The sequence below is a fragment of the Saccopteryx leptura genome, chromosome 12 (assembly GCF_036850995.1).
Source record: "Saccopteryx leptura isolate mSacLep1 chromosome 12, mSacLep1_pri_phased_curated, whole genome shotgun sequence".
In the NCBI taxonomy this organism is placed as follows: domain Eukaryota; kingdom Metazoa; phylum Chordata; class Mammalia; order Chiroptera; family Emballonuridae; genus Saccopteryx; species Saccopteryx leptura.
The window spans coordinates 49,126,551-49,141,300 of record NC_089514.1 but is presented as its reverse complement, the minus strand read 5'-3'; the positions used below and the strand labels follow the sequence as shown (position 1 = coordinate 49,141,300).

At 39.5% G+C, this 14,750-nt stretch overlaps 1 protein-coding gene and 1 non-coding gene across 2 annotated transcripts in view; one reads left to right on the top strand and one right to left on the bottom strand.

Moving 5' to 3' along the window:
• Positions 1-14,750, top strand: part of SEMA3C (semaphorin 3C) — a 213,074-nt gene that overhangs the window by 73,814 nt on the left and 124,510 nt on the right. The window lies entirely within an intron of this gene.
• TRNAV-GAC (transfer RNA valine (anticodon GAC)) lies at positions 6,246-6,321 on the bottom strand. The gene has a single exon. It is a non-coding gene; the product is annotated as a tRNA-Val (tRNA).

The following is a 14,750-nucleotide window of genomic DNA, read 5'->3' as shown; positions in this document are numbered from 1 at the left end:
AATGTAACTGGATTTAATTGTTGGGTAAACATCCTCTCCATAAAAATGTAAGAGCACAGATGGCTACCAGTTAATACGATGAACGGAGGCCTGATTTTCATCCGATAAGCATCAGTGCACCTGTGCTGATATTAAAATATTGAAACATGCCAGATGACTCTTTTCCACTTTAGTCATCTCAACCCTCCCCAAGGACCTTGGTCTCGCCTGGGATCTGACAGCAAGAGTTCCTCTCCTCAGACCGCACTCAGTTTAAGGCTGTGGCCTTTCTAACGGGGGAGACCTCTGCTGTCCCTTTAATTGCCCGCCTAAGTGGATGGACTGGGAAGACTGCTTTAAAAAATAATCAGTTAGCCCTGGCCGGTTAGCTCAGTGGTAGAGCGTCGGCCTGGCGTGCGGAAGTCCCGGGTTTGATTCCCGGCCAGGGCACACAGGAGAAGCGCCCATCTGCTTCTCCACCCCTCCCCCTCTCCTTCCTCCCTGTCTCTCTCTTCCCCTCCCGCAGCCGAGGCTCCATTGGAGCAAAAGATGGCCCGGGCCGCTGGGGATGGCTCCTTGGCCTCTGCCCCAGGCGCTAGAGTGGCTCTGGTCGCGACAGAGCATCGCCCCCTGGTGGGCATGCCGGGTGGATCCCGGTCGGGTGCATGCGGGAGTCTGTCTGACTGCCTCCCCGTTTCCAGCTTCAGATAAATAAAAAATAAATAAATAAATAAATAAATAAATATAATAATCAGTTAAAGGAGCAGTAAGTCTCCCTCACCATTTCAATTCATAAACTGACTTATTGTGCAAGATCATGCCCAATCTGCTTTACAGGTCACTTCAAAGAAAGAGAGATGGGAAGGGAACCCTTAGAAAGGCTGTCATTTTTAAATAACATTTTTGGAGAAGAATGTGATTTTTCAGAATTGAAAGTATCTTTATCAATAGCCTCACTTAAAGTATGTAATCTAGTTTTCATGATCATTTTGATGTGTAATTTATAATCATACTAGAGCAAAATCATTTTTATTTGCATAATCTTATGACAATGAAATTATTTCATTTTCTTTGAAAGAATGTCAGAACATAATCCCCTTTTCTTTTGAAGAGATTTGGGAATAATAAGGGATACCAGCTACTGTTCCAAAGGGACAGACATGCCTTTCTAACTGATGACGTTGATAAGGTCAAGGATTAAGCTGCAGGTGTAACAGTAACGCAACAACAGTGCGCGGAGCAGGCTGTGCGAGTCTCTTGGCTCTCCACAGGGAATGTTCTCGGAGCCCAACTGGAAAAGATAATGAGGTTTCCTCTGCTTCCAACACACTGTGCCTGAGTCTTACTGTATTGCTTCATCTCCAGCAACAAACACTCAGTTTGCATTAGTAGCCCGAGTAGCTGCATAAAAGTCATAAGCACAGGCATTCTGAGAAGACAGAGTTTCTGAAGTGTGGAAAATACCCCAAACCATCAAAAATTGTTAATGATTTTCACTTTTAAATGAGGTTTTTATCATATGAAAAATGAATATTATTACTGGTAATATGTGATGTGTAAATATAGCTAAGATTCATATCCTCTCTTTTCATGAACATGTACCACATTTTCAGTGCATTTCAAAGTGTTTTTACTAGTGGTGGATTATATTAAATTGTTTTTCCTTGTTGCTTGGCATCCTTTGTGGCCACTTGGACTAGACTGCCTGTTCTCTGTGCGTTCTGATGCCATTACCCATTAAAGGCACTTTTCCTGAGCCTCCTGCTGCATGAGGCCTTCTCAGCTGATTCTAATACTCAGTTACTTTTTTCCCTCTCTGAACTCAGAGTGATTACTGTTTCAGTAACACCATGTATGGTAGGTTGAATAATGGCTCCCTGAAAAACATCCACTGCCTAATTCCTGGAACTCGTGAGTGTTACTTTATATGGCAAAATTGACTTCACTTATATGAATAAATTTAAGCTCTTGAGATCAGGAGATTATCCTGGATTTTCCAGGTGAGCTCTAAATACAGTCATAAATTTGCTTATACAAGAGAGACAGAAAACTTTAACTCAGAAGACAAGAAGGAGGCCCTGTGACCACAGAGGGGGAGTTTGGAGTGAGGTGGTTGTAAGCCAAGGAATGTTAATAGTCCCCGAGGAAGAGGCAAAGAACAGATTCTCCCTAGAGTGTCCAGAGGGAGTGTGGTCATGTCAACACCTCAGTTTCAGGCCAATGATACTGATTGTGAACTTCTGGCCTGCAAACCTGTGTGAGAATAAGTTTCTGTTGTTTTTAAGCCACAGTGTTTGCAGTAATTTGTTACAGCAACAAGGAAACTAAAATATCCCTATTCAGAATTTATGTATGTATAGATTTCAGTGCCTCTTTTTTAAAATACAATTTTCAGCAAATCAAACGTAGACACAGAAAAAGTGCAAAAGTCTTCTGTATAAATGAATTGTCACACGAGTTAGCAGAAAAAGACCGTATTTTCACCCAGATTAGAATATATACGTAGTCCCCTTGTGTCCCTGTCCATGAGCCTCCTTTCTTTTCCCCTGAATGTAACCTACTGTAGGAAAAAATCATAAGGTGTTTATTCTTTCTCTTGTTGATAGGCATTAATGTCAGTTTCAGTTTGGGGCTGTCATGACTAAGGTTGTTGTGACCACCTTGTACATATCTTTTGGTGTATACCTAGGCATTTATTGCTGGTTAATATGTATGCCCATGTTTAAACTGAGCAGATAAGCTAAATTATTTTTAAAGTAGTTATACAAATTTATTTTCTTCCAACAGTTTATGAAAATTCCAGTTCTTCTATATCTTTGCCTAATATTGGAAATAACCATCTTTTTAAAATTTTTTATTAAAACAAAATTTAGATGATCTGGAAGCTATACAATGGTATCTCATTGTAGTTTTAATTTATATTCTCTGGATTACTAATGACTTTGAACATCTTTTTAACTGTTTGTTAGTCACTTGCCTATTTTTACTTTATTTTTATTTTTTTACTGATTTCTATGTGGGTTTTATACATTCTGAATATCAGCCCTTTATAGGTTCTATGAGTTTACCAATCTCTCATTATCTGGCTTGCTTTTTCACACAGTCAGTAATGAGGTATAAATTACAATTCCAAATTTTAATGTGTTCCTATGCATCATTCTTATTTTTTATGGTTTATATTTTTCCTTCTGGGCCCTGGCAAGTTGGCTCAGTGGTAGAGCATCAGCCCAGTGTGTGGAAGTCCCAAGTTCAATTCCGGGTCAGGGCACACAGGAGAAGCGCCCATCTGCTTCTCCACCCTTCCCTCTCTCCTTTCTCTCTATCTCTCTCTTCCCTTCCTGCAGCCAAGGCTCCATTGGAGCAAAGTTGGCCAGGTCGCTGAGTATGACTCCATGGCTTCCACCTCAGGCACTAGAATAGCTCTGGTTGCAATGGAGCAACAGCCCAGATGGGCCAAGCATTGCTCCTTAGTGGGCATGCCGGATGGATCCTGGCGGGGCACATGTGGGAGTATGTCTCTCTGCCTCCCTGCTTCTCAATTCAGAAAAATACAACAACAACAACAAATAATAATAATAATAATTTCCTATATCATTCTCTATGGGGTTTGTTATAAAATTTTTCAATCTATGTTTGATCTGCCTTCCAGAAACAACATATAAATTGATCTTCATACCAGCTGAGATTAAGAATATCTGTTACATTGTACCCTCAAACTGTTAAGAAAAAAGTACTATATTCAGTAGCACCCCACTTTAAGAGAATGTATGCATATGACCTCTTTATTACACATGACGAAGAGACCATAACTGATATAGTCTATCAGTTTAAAAAATTTACATTTTGGCATTAAGCTCAGGGAAAAGTATTCTGTCAACAGTGTTAATTTTTCTATGTATTCAGCAAGAGCACCAAAAGTTCTTTAATCACCACCATTGCTAACAGTCTTGCTACTTCTGTGGTTTGAAATTCTAGGTTGGAAATGCTGTTTGTAAATTATATAAAATGAAGGCTAAGTAAATATTCTTGTATTTCTTTTCATGCAGAACAGTCCCTGTAGAAGAGTAAGCAATTATCCACTCATGGTAGAATTAGGTAGCAACCTTCAGGCTAAATTTAGAAACTTAGCTGCAAAATTATATTTGTGTGACACTCAAAAGCTGGAATAAAGAGGCAGTAAACTCTCATGTCATGTTTCATGCATGCATGAAACATGATAGGGGGAGGGTGCTGAAGGGCATTTATGAGCAACCTTTTCCCTCCCATGTAGAGGAGGGATTACAGAATTGAAAAAAGACATAATTACTTGATCTAGGTTCTACAACAAAAGATCATAAGTAGACCCATCATGGATTGAAAAATGGGAAGAATACACAGAATGGAAATGACTATCGTCTTTAAAGTACATAGGCTGCATAAATTATATCTAAGAAAGAAAAACTAAATTAAAGTAAGATAAATAGAGGATGATAAGAAAGAATGCTGGATTTGAAAAAAGTTTTTGACTTGGATTATTTTACCTATGTTTTATAAATATTCTTCACAGAGGAATGGGAAGTCTAGAAATTCTTTGAAGACTAAAAACATAAAAAAACTATGGACCTAAGTTGTTTTAAACTCATCTAAAGAAGACTCCTTTTGGCCCTGGCCAGTTCGCTCAGTGGTAGAGCATCAGCCTGGCATGTGGATGTCCTGGGTTCAGTTTCCAGTGAGGGCACACAGAAGTGCCCATCTGCTTCTCCACCCTTCCCCCTCTCCTTTCTCTGTCTCTCTCTTCCCCTCCTGCAGCCAAGGCTCCATTGGAGCAAAGTTGGCCCGGGCGCTGAGGATGGCTCCATGGCCTCCACCTCAGGTGCTAGCTAACTTCGGGAAAAAGGACGACTCTTTTTCCCCAAAAAAATGTATTAAGAAAAATATTTGGCAGTGCTCCATGATCTGACCTTTATGCTAATCTTTGTCTAGGCTGTGGTAAAGTTACCATCTAATAAATAATAGTTTGTAATTGCTTGATTAAACACATCCATGTGTGCTGATAAAAAAGAAGATTATTTACTGTTTAACTCTTCATAGGTGTAGGATTATAATCAAGAGACTTTATGGCTTTCTTATTGTCAATAATTACAGTTTCAAGTTCAATTACAACACTAAATGGAGGGCAAAGACTAGTTTAAATCTAAGAAAATATATTACTTGAGTTTTTTTTCCTCCCAAATTAATTACTTGTAGTAAGCTTTATTCTGAGTGTCAATCAGAGCAAACTAGAAATATACAAGTTGAAATTTCGTTTTGCTTAACCATTGTTCACAAATTATGTAACAACTTTATGGACATGAGGGTTAGTTGCATGTTGAACAATGGAAATAATGTTAGCAAAGAAGAAAGAGCATATTATAGACAAAATTTGGAAGAATTCAGTTTATGTTGGGGTAGTAGTAAAGGGTAGTTTTATAAAATTGTAAAGTTAGGGGAGAAAAGTACTAGAAAGGATATTACTATTCAGTTCAAACCTTTTCTATACAGATGCAAACATTGAGGCTGAAACGATATGCCCAAGAGTAAAATGCTGCTTATAAGAACAAGGCTGTTGTTCTATTTCTGCTCTGCCTCTCTGTGTGGTGGATGCTGTCCACAGTGCCACCTTGCTGTTTGTAGCCACCGTGGCTGTCATGGCTGCTGCCGCAGTAAGCCATATATGTAGGTTGCTCAGTATTGGAAACCTTCCTGATTTGATTTCACTGTAAACTCATTGTCTGAAATGCTGCACAAGCAAAATGAGAATGGCAAGTGAATCTGCTCTTACTACTATTAGAAAACGAAGAAAACTAGTCTCTTCTCTTCTCCCTTCCCCTCCCTCCAACTGGGTTGAAAATTGAAGACTTTGTCTATCAACTTAAATAATTTCCATTGAACAGGTACAGTCTTCAGTCTCTCAGAATATTGTGGAAGTTTCTAAAATAAATAATACATTTTTTTAATTATTTTTTTTTTCCTGAAGCTGGAAACGGGGAGAAACAGTCAGACAGACTCCTGCATGCGCCCGACTGGGATCCACCCAGCACACCCACCAGGGGGCGACGCTCTGCCCCTCCAGGGCGTCGCTCTGCCGCGACCAGAGCCACTCTAGCGCCTGGGGCAGAGGCCAAGGAGCCATCCCCAGCGCCCGGGCCATCTTTGCTCCAATGGAGCCTTGCTGCGGGAGGGGAAGAGAGAGACAGAGAGGAAGGAGAGGGGGAGGGGTGGAGAAACAGATGGGCGTTTCTCCTGTGTGCCCTGGCCGGGAATCGAACCCGGGACTTCTGCACGTCAGGCCGACGCTCTACCACTGAGCCAACCAGTCAGGGCCTTAAATAATACATTTTTAAAGAAATATAAATATATATTTAAAAATACAGACTCAGTGCAAAGATTACACACATGTAATTAAAATACTTCTTAGTGCCAGTAAAATAGTATCATTTATTAAGATAATCCTCTCATTTCTCACAGGAGAAAGTGAAATCAGTAAAGACTTCAGAGCTTACAGCATTGGTTAAGCATTGAAACCTGGAAAAGTCAGCAAGGCAGATAAGGCAAAGGCTAGACTGAACTGAGAAGTATGAGGCTGTGAGATGTTTTTAGACATTACAGGTAGCTGTCCTGCATGAGCATAAAGATCAAGGAGGAAATACGTACCAGGTATTGGGGTTAAGGAGGCAAGTAAGGGTCAGGTCATGAAGGGCATTGCTTGGCAAAGCTCAGGTAGAAGAATGAGACTGATGAGAGAATTCCACTTGACTTACAAGGTAGTCAGAGTCTTTGTATCTGCAGCTCCCAGCACACAGACTGCATCGTGGAGCCTGTGTTTATGCAACATTCCTAAGTGTTTGAACAAAGGGAAAGACCGAAGGCAGGAAGAGCAGGTGTCTCTCTCATGCAATTATCCAGTCAAAGTTGACAGGTGTCTGGAATTAAAGAGGGATTATTTGGATGCAAAAGAAATGAGATATTTGAGAGACATTTTAGAGGTAAATCAGCAAGACTCACCAACTAATTAGTTGTGAGGGAGGAATTGAGAATGATTTCCTGTTTTATAGGTTTGATGATAAATGCCATTGCCATTCTATGCCTCTATTCAAGACCTGTTACCTTACACTCTCCTATATTATATTACCATAAACATACCATGTCTTCCCTGGAAGACTGTCGGTTTCTAGAAAACATGTTTATTTTTTAATTTTTATGGTATTCTTAAAAGGAATTGCATTACTGATGTCCAGCTAAGAAGTACTCAAGAAATATTTGTTCAGTGAGATCTAAAGATGCCACAGAGGATGCAGTATCTTCAGATATGATTAGCTTTGTCTTCTATTTTCAAATTTCCTGACAGGTTTTGACTCCCGGTAGTTTTGTTTCTGTGAGGGAATACTAAGTGTCCAGGAATCTTTCCCATACTGGGAATAAAAAGCAGACAGGTGTGGCTGCACTTTGTAAATAGTTGGACAGACAGTGTTTGAGGGCTCCTGTTGGACATTCAACCAGAGCAGATTCTCACCAATCTGTTTTGCATTGTGAGTATTTTAATTCATTTGTAAAGTTCTCCTCAAGCAAGGAAGGAATGAAACGTTGACAAAGAAATATGTTTTAACAAACAAGATACAGAGATTTAGAGGGATATTTTCATGATGGCTGAGTTTTATGTGTTTACTATCATTTTAGCAATGTCCCAGATAAGCCCGTTGCCTGCATTTCTCAAAAAGGTGGTCCATCATAGTTGGCTGTGTCCCTGGCAGTGTAGGAAGATGGTATGGTTTGTTGGAAAGGACAGTGGTTCTAGAGCCAAAAGACCTAATTTTAGTTTTCTCTCATTGGTCATTTTTTTTTTTTTTTCTGAAATGAGAAGTGGGGAGGCAGAGAGACAGACTCCCTGCATGTGCCGGACAGAAATCCACCTGGCATGCCCACCAGGCAGCGCTGCTCTGTCCATCTGGGCCACTGCTCCATTGCACCTGAGGCAGAGGCCATGGAGCCATCCTCAGCGCCCAGGCCAGCTTAGCTCCAATGGAGCCTTTACTGCAGAAAGGGAAGGGAGAGACAGAGAGAAAGGAATGGGGAAGGGTGGAGAAGCAGATGGGTGCTTCTCCTGTGTGCCCTGGCTAGGAATCAAACCCAGGACTTCCACACGCCAGGCCGATGCTCTACCACTGAGCCAATGGGCCATGGCTCCCATTGGTCATTTTTAATTGTATGACCTTGAGAAAGGTATCTGACCTCTCTGAGGAATATTACTGTTATTTTTGGAAAATAAGAATAATGATAACAGATAATATATTCTGAGCAATATAAGATGCCTCTAACTGCTCTGCTTTAATTTATTAACTTAATTATAAAAAACTCCTGAGATAGATGATATTATCCCATTTTATGGATTGGTAAACCAAGGCTCCAAAGAATTAAAAAACACTGCTGGATAATTCAAAGAGTGTCAAGTAGAGTGTTTCCCTTGCCATTCTGGCCCCAGAGCCCACCCCGTGTACCCCTGCATATAACTAATGAAAATAAATAACATGTAAAATTTAAAAAGTAATATTGGATAAACATTTGATTAAATATCATCATTAGTGATCATTTTTGGGTCTTGATACAACTTATAATACTGTTTTTTGTTGTTTTTTTTTTTTAAGAAGAAGTTAGTTTTATACCTCTAGTCATTGACATGCTTATGCATTTTTGGACAACATTCAGATATGAATTAGGGATCACCTGTATCAAAAATTGAGGAGATAGTTTTCCTACACAAGTTTTCTATAGGACATCAGTCTTTCTTCCCTGACTTCGTCTCATACATTTTTTTAAAATTTTTTGACAAAAACATAGAGTCAGAGAGAGGGACGGATAGGGACAGACAGACAGGAAGGGAGAGAGATGAGAAGCATCAATTCTTTGTTGTGGCACCTTAGTTGTTCATTGATTGCTTTCTTATATGTGTCTTGACCAGGAGGCTACAGCAGAGCAAGTGACCCTTTGCTCAAGCCAGCAACCTTGGGCTTCAAGATAGCAACCTTTGGGCTCAGGCTAGAGACCATGGGGTCACGTCTATGATCCCATGCTCAAACCAGCGACGCTGTGCTCAAGCCAGATCAGCCTGTGCTCAAGCCAGTGACCCCACGCTCAAGCTGGTGACCTCGGGGATTTGGAACCTGGCTCCTCTGCATCCCAGTCTGACGCTCTGTCCACTGTGCCACCACATGGTTAGGCTCATCTCATACATTTTTGAGATTCCAGATTCTTTGTAGAAAGAGAAGAATTGGGCAAAAGTATATATAATTTTTATCTTTACCAAACTTTGTAATGAAAAGTAGTTCATCTTTTGTAGGATCTTGAATTTTTTATCAGATAGTTACAAATAAAAATCATTGCCAAAATTAATGGATATATTTCAAAAGTCATTCTGTTAGTCACACATTGGTATTAATTCTATCCGAAAGAGCATACTATTTAAAATAAATTTGACCCTTAAAACCAGAAATAATGTTAAGGTCTTTATAATGATAAAATAGAGTTTTAACATAGAGAATAACATGGGTGGGGATTTTTTAGAAAAGGTGGACAAGGCTATCCTCATGAAATTTTTATTTATTTATTTTTTATTTTTATGAGAGAAGAAGCCAAAACAATGACTAGTCTTTATTTTTATTTTTTTATTTTTTGTATTTTTCTGAAGCTGGAAACGGGGAGAGACAGACAGACTCCCGCATGCGCCCGACCGGGATCCACCCGGCACGCCCACCAGGGGCGATGCTCTGCCCACCAGGGGGCGATGCTCTGCCCCTCCGGGGCGTCGCTCTGCCAAGACCAGAGCCACTCTAGCACCTGGGGCAGAGGCCAAGGAGCCATCCCCAGCGCCCGGGCCATCTTTGCTTCAATGGAGCCTTGGCTGCGGGAGGGGAAGAGAGAGACAGAGAGGAAGGAGAGGGGGGGTGGAGAAGCAAATGGGCGCTTCTCCTATGTGCCCTGGCCGGGAATCGAACCTGGGTCCCCCGCACACCAGGCCGACGCTCTACCGCTGAGCCAGCCGGCCAGGGCCTTGACTAGTCTTTATTGGAAACAAAAAAACCTAAACTTTACAGCACATTTTGAGTAAGTTAGTGCAGGGACTCCTTGGGCCAACTGGTGGGGCACCAGCTTATAATGGATTCGCCCCTTGTTTTGCCTAATAAAATACTGAGATCTGAATCACAAGTAGGAGTCAACCTAAGTTAATCTCCTTGGCAACTGCCCTGGTATGCAACAAGTTTAGTGAGTTCAACAGAGAATTGGGAAGACCCTTTGAATGTTTTTGGAAGGAACTATCTTTATTGCTAGGAATTTTTATTTTTAATAAGAAATTCATGTATTTCTTATGTGTGTTAACATTTGGAAACCACTGCTATTCTCAGGAGAAAGTGCAGGAGTCCAAGTCCTCCAGCTGAATGTGTTCTCATTCTCCACCGGGGGCTGCAGAGCATGCATTTGGGTCACACAGATTTACATTCAAAACTGGGGGAACTTACCCAAGATTCATCTGCAGTTTTCTCATATTCTTAAAGCAAAAAACAATAGGATCTAGCTAATAGGATTGATGTGGAGATTAATTTACTATTTTAGTGAAGTGATAGGTACTGTATATGCTCAATAACTATTAGGAAAAATAAGTAGTAATTTAAGGGAGGTAGACTGGGTGAAGATTAAGGAAAGTTGCATTTTGAAAAATATTATTTGCCTCTAGGTTTGAATTCAAAATTTATTTTTGCTAATATTTAAAAAATCATAACTATTTTTATTGGTGTACAGATTCCATTGCAATACAGACTAGATGTTAGTTCTACAGACTTTATTTAGCGGGATTAGCTCAGAAAACAACTGCAGAGCAGTGCTCGCCACCTATGACAGTGTACAAGCATTCTGAAACTCCCATCTTGGCATGGAGACTAACTACATACTATGAGTGAAGCTTCTATTCTCCAGGTGTTTCACACTTATTTACTCTTTAATTAGCATCGTTGTGCCATGAGAAAGGTATTATTATTTATTTCCATCATTCAGGCAGGGGCACTTATGTATTCATAATTTAAGTAACTTGCCTAAAGCCACATAGCTGGTTAGATGAAGTGCCCTGATTTGAGCATATAGCTCTCTGTCTTCAAACACTATATTTCAGAAGAAATTCATTAGGTTAGAAAACAACAACAAAGTTTTATTTTTAATTACTTTTATGTCTTAGGTTAAAATGAGTTTTGGACTTGAATTCCTCAACTTTAAATTATTTTCCATTTAGATGTTAAAAGACAAGGTTAGCTAATTTTTTACATGTATTAATATGAATAAGAAAGCTTGCAAAGTGTTAAAATTAGTGAAGTACAACTTGTATGTCTCTTTGAAGAAGAGAAACCAAAAGCAAATACCTAACTAGAAACCTGTTACCCACTCTTCTGGTTTTAGGGCATAAAGTGGCTTGTTTGACTTAATCTTGCTAAGTCACTTGAATTGTGCAATGTGAACTCCTCAAATAACACCATCCCAACTATTGACACCTGCCATTTTGCCTGATAAATATGTTTTGCTTTTTGAGATTTAGAGATTAAAAATGCCTATAAATCAGTGGAATGAAACTTCATTGCATGTTTAAAAAGGCAACTGCAAGCTGTTAATACTCAGGTCAAACTCTGGTTCCCAATAGCTTATAGCTTCCTCTTTTAAGTGCACTGTAGTTCCACCAGAGATTTTACACTTACCCTGCAAAATTAAAGAGACATTCTTGGCAAATGCTTACCTCATGGAGGCAGTAGCATTTTGTAGAGTAAATAAGCTTTGAGTTTATATTCTGCTATTCTCCTTGAAGTGCATGCAGGAATGATAAATACTATTTCCAGAACAAGAACAGAAAAGCAAACCACTGATCTTCTCTTTTGAAAGATTGAGTGTTGCTGTGGCCACTCCATCTAAAAATACCATCACGAAAAATTTGGCAACAAATGGTTTCCCAACCTAGGATAAAGAAAAGAAAAAAGTCTTGCATATACATTGAAAGCCATTGTATACATGATGAGTGTTGGGCTTTTCAAAGCTGCAGAAAACATGGTTGGATCCTTTGTGCTTCTCTTGAAAGGAATCAAAGGGTAGCTCTGATACTAGGTAGAGGCACACTCCCAATGACTCTGTTTAAATCTCCTCTCCAGCAGCTGAGCACTGCAGAGTCAGTGACCTTGTGTTTTAGACAATGTCATGGGAGAGAGATACAAGAAAAAAGGACAAAAGGGGGCTTCTTCATTGAACGACAGAAGAATGTGTTTCAAGTGAACCCAACGTGTCTCCACAGTCCTCTAGATATCCCCAAAGTTGTTTCTTTGTTTTGAAGCCAAATGCAATAACTAGGCTAAACAATGAGTCATGTTGACTTAAACAGTGTTTAGATAAAATAGCTGTCTCTTTAGGAAAACAGCTCTGTGTTCATAAACTCTGGTTCTTTAGATTTGAGATTTTATGGTATATGGTTTATCATATTTTTCCTGTGTGCAAAGAAAATGGGTTTCAGACTGTATCAAGCAAAAGCAGAGTTCAAGAATTTTGGTTGGTAGAAGGAACAGGGTTGTTAAATTTCAAATAGTCTGTCTTGCTGAAAGTTGTGGGTGGTCTTACATCATTCTGAAGGAATCTAGTGATCGAAAAATGCTGGCAATACAGTATATAGCTGTTTTCCAGTTAGTGACAATCAGTATTTCTTTTCTTGTCTAGTTCAACATTTTGTTAGATGCAGTGTTTAAGACTTCTGTTTAAGACTGTATTTATATCATAAAGGCCTGTAGAGAAAGTGTGCACTGCCTGATTCTTGATTAAAGAGTACTTATAAGTCTTGTAAATGACAGAATATTGAATTGAGCCATCAGTATTATCAGACTTTTACTTTTAATTGAACACACTACAAAGAAGAATGTTGTTAAATATTTTCTAAGGTTTTTGCCCATATTTATTTTTATGTAGACATCTTATAGTTTAGTTATATGAATATTTTATTCTATTTTATTCCCTTATTAATGTATTATAAAATAATATACTGCTTGAGACTTCTTCATTAGCAGAATTCTTTGTAACAAACTTGTAAGTGATATCATGTACTTTCTCAGAATTTTTCATTGTCACCTCAAGCAACTTTGGAAAAATTCAGCCAGTTTTATTCGCTGTCCAAGGAGTGTGCATCATTGTCTGCTTCCTGCGTGCCCTTCAGGAAGTTTGCATTGTTGCATGTTGGCTGATGCCTTACTTCTGCTCAGGAAAGGCCACTCAAACTCTCTTCTTTATCACCAACAAAAGGAATCATCCTTGAATCTTCCACACATGGGTGGATCTCTGCGCAGGCTTTTTCCACTCACTGGAAAGTGCTTATCTCCTATTAACCCATATTTATCCGTCGGGTCCCAGCTTATGTGACACTTCCCCACAGAAGCTGTTTCCGACCCCTGACGGAAAGCAGCTGCCCTTGCCTTACACGCTTACCTGTCCTTTACAACACTGTGCATTTATTACTGACTACTAATAATAGAGTGCCTCAACTCGGATTTGTCGAGTAAAGAAATAAGGTCAAGCACTTTCTTTGTTTAATATTCTCCTTTATCTTCAGGAAAACATAACCATCCTTCTTCAATACTCCATTATTTCCCCGAGTCATCTTTTATACTGCCTATTCTGAGGGAGGAGACCAGAAATCTTCAGCTGGCCCTTGGTTCATATACTATTTATTGAATGATGGTCAATATATATACCTCAAAGGATATTTTAATTTTGTGTGCTGCCTGCTCTATTATATAAAATGTAACCTTCATGTTACAGCAAACTGGGGAATGAAGGGTCAGAACACTTGATGTGGAGAGAAATGGGACAAGAGACTTCACTCAGCACATGGAATGTTCTACAACTGTTGCAGTAATCAAGTGTGCTGAGTAGATGTTTCCATTGGAAGCCACAGTGCATGCGAAGGAAGTCTTATTGAAAGCATGGAAAACCAACAGTAGTATAATTGTGTGATAGAGGAGTGTTCAGTGCTCCTGTAATGTTTCTACGTGATGGTGCAGAGTGGAGGCGCAGGGCGTGTACTCTGTGCTCCGTGTTCTGCTGGCCTTACGCAGCACGTCGCCCTGGCTCTTGACCTGCCCACCGCCCACCTGCTCGTCTGAGGTGTTGGCTCCCTGTCTTTACATTTCTATCTTGCCACCCAAGGTCTTCTAGTATTAATCTTTTAAAATATTTTCTCCTAGCTTATTTTCTGTGAATAATTTTTAACAACTGCTTTATACTAAATACAGTGGTACCTTGATATACGAACAGACCAACATACAAATTTTTTTTAAGATACGAGCTGCAACTCAGTCCATATTTTTGTTCGAGATGTAAGCAAAATTCCGAGATACGAGTGGTGATTCGGGAAGCTGCCGCTAGTTGGCACGTTGGCGCACGGGTCCAGTATCGGCAGAGTTGACTGACTTACGAGCTTGGTTATAGAACGAATTAAATTCATATCTCAAGGTACCACTGTATAGCCTATTTTTACAACTTAACAGTCCAAGAAAATGTTTATCATATCATCAAATCTATGTAAACAATTGTAATGACAGTAAATATTATATTTAGTAGAAGTACACTAATTTACACCATTTCATTCTCAAGCTACAATTGGTATTATATTTCCTTCTTGTTCTTTTTTCTTGCTTTTTTCTTTTTTTGCCTTGCCTTAGTTATTTTTTTGCTTTTGTTTTGTTGAC